General features: G+C 40.2%; 1 non-coding gene across 1 annotated transcript; it reads right to left on the bottom strand.

The window, feature by feature from the left end:
* Positions 1-507: 507 nt before the first annotated feature.
* On the bottom strand, positions 508-584 carry LOC136757807 (small nucleolar RNA SNORD66). Its single transcript, XR_010819627.1, has one exon. It is a non-coding gene; the product is annotated as a small nucleolar RNA SNORD66 (small nucleolar RNA).
* Between the last annotated feature and the right edge of the window lie 1938 nt (positions 585-2522).

Here is a 2522-nt window from a genome sequence, read left to right as displayed (position 1 = left end):
CAAATGCTTGCTTAACAATTGGCCCATTCATACTCAGATTACACAACCAACCTCTGCCTTATTTACAATAAAGGACTATCAAATTTCAGATAAAAAAATTAATAAACAATAATTTATTTTTTATTACCAAGGATGCATCCAGCTGCTTCTGATTCTTCTCGACGACCTCATTGCCACCCTTATCCTTCTCAAACTCCGTCTTGCAGCGGCTCAACAGCAGCTTGCGGAAAGTCACAGTCACTCCCGGCTTGCCAGTGGTAGGAACGTGGAGCTACAGAAACAGGAGGAGGGAGAACATAAACCGTAAGCAAGATGGAAACTTGAACTAGCTAAGCATGGTCTGTGTGGTAGGCTGGCTTCTAGCTTTAACAGGTACAGAGTAAAAACCCACAGATGAACAGGGGTCCAGGATTCATGCAGCTAACCTCAATGAGTGGTTTGGAATTGAATGCAAAACAAATGCCAGATAGCTCTGGAGAGGGATGAAACTGAACGTGTTCAATGAGGCTCCTCAGATCCTCTCCTCCATCACTAGATGCCAGAGGCCCAGACACCATGGCACTAATAAGAGATCATCACTGGAACTCTACACTTAGACACACTGGGAACAACCGACACCTTGGCTTTCACAGAGTGTGGGTGAGTGATGGCGAGAGCACTACTACCATCTCAGCAATACTTGATATGCAGTTCACAACAACGGAATCTGCTAGTCCATTCAAAACTGAGCTCCCACAAATTACAATTCCACAGCAAAACGAATCTGATCCATGTAGCATCTTCGCAACCCTCTACCATCCCCTCCCTCCCTCTTTTACCTCACTCTCACACCTGCCACACTCCTTCTCTCACCTCCATAAGGCAGTGGCACATATTGGCGTATGTGACGGAGAAGTTGGGTTCGGAGATGGCCTTCTCAAAGATTAGGTCAACGACACCCTTGAGCCGCTCCTCTGTGTCGATGGTCAACTCGGTCACTTGACGCATCAGCTGATGGAACATCTGTGGGGTCAGCTTGTTCAGGATACTGCGCATCCTGCAGAACATCTCCTGTTGAAGGGGAAAGGAGGGAGGAGGGAAGGAAGGAAAAAGGGTTAGTTCTGTAAACCTTGGCCAAGTCCATGGTTTTATTTGTACTGGAGCAGTGGGTGCTTGTGAGCATATGTAGCCCCTCAGATCATCACAGGGGCACCAAGCTTAGCCACAATCCCCTTTAAGACTAGCAAGTTATTACCGTGTCCACTGCTCCTACATAAAGGCTTCCCACGCAAATCAGATTTTTTTATTCCCATGACTTTTCCATGATTTTTCCATGATCATTTTCCATGACTAAATTATGTATTCGTTTACAGTATAATGCTGGAAAATTGGAAATGCACACAGAAAATAATAAGCATATTGATAAACACAATAGGAAAGAACCACATAATTAGCTTTTGTCATCTCCCCTAACAGCCATCCAATCCAACCACTTTAATAAAACATGCTACCCTCAACTAATAAACAGCACACAAAAACACAAATGCAAAAGTAAACCTAGAACTATCTGATCAATGTTAGTGTAGTATAAATGTTGATTACAGTAGAAACTATACAAAACATTAACAGTCTGTATTTTAATGATTTCTGAATTGCCTTGAATATAAACTAGTATAAATCAGCTAAATTAATTAATAAAAACATACACTCAAATATTACGATATGCAAATGGTCATGGCTCAAACAGCTCAAACAGACGCTTGCTGGAGGTCATGTGTTTCATATCGCGCTATATGATTGGCTCACATACGGAGGTTGGTCAGCATTGTGGCATTGAGGACCGTGCAAACAGCACAAAGAAACTCGGCAAAAGTGAGCTTTGGGATAAACAGTGTATACTGGTAACTTTTGTAGAACTTCTTTATGGTTTTGAAATAAAATTTAATGTGTTGAATAGAACAATACATATTGTTATTATTTACTTGATTTTAAATAAATATGCATATCATACATTTGGCTACTTAATTTAAATGCAACGGACACTTCATAAAGTTTGAGCATTTCATGTAGGCAGGGGTTCTCAACACTGGTCCTGATGAACCCCTGTGTCGGCTGTTGTTTGTTCTAACAGAGCGCTCGCTTGTTTAATTCAAACCTTAAATGGAATTATCAACCAACACATGGGAGCTGAAAATAACAGGACATTTCTAATTAATCACTTAATTTATTCAATTACAGAGAACTGAAATCCCAGGTGAGCGAACATAAGAAGAGACAGTGGTTTGTCAGGACCTGGGTTGAGAAACACTGATGTAAGCTTTAGTAAAACCTGTTTTTCCCCCAATCTTATTAAACCTGATAATTGTTTTTGGACCGATTTTCATCCAGTTTTAGTGTTTGTTTTGTGTTGTTTTTTCAAAATAAAAACCAAAAACACGGAACACTATGTGTATGATAATGAGAAAACAATTAAAACAACATTTCCACTTTATTTCACAAAAATATTTCAATCTACAAGAGATCTTCATCAGGATCCATATCCT

This window comes from Amia ocellicauda, chromosome 8 (genome assembly GCF_036373705.1).
Source record: "Amia ocellicauda isolate fAmiCal2 chromosome 8, fAmiCal2.hap1, whole genome shotgun sequence".
Classification (NCBI taxonomy): domain Eukaryota; kingdom Metazoa; phylum Chordata; class Actinopteri; order Amiiformes; family Amiidae; genus Amia; species Amia ocellicauda.
The sequence above is the reverse complement of the archived record's forward strand: the minus strand, read 5'-3'. Positions and strand labels throughout refer to the sequence as shown.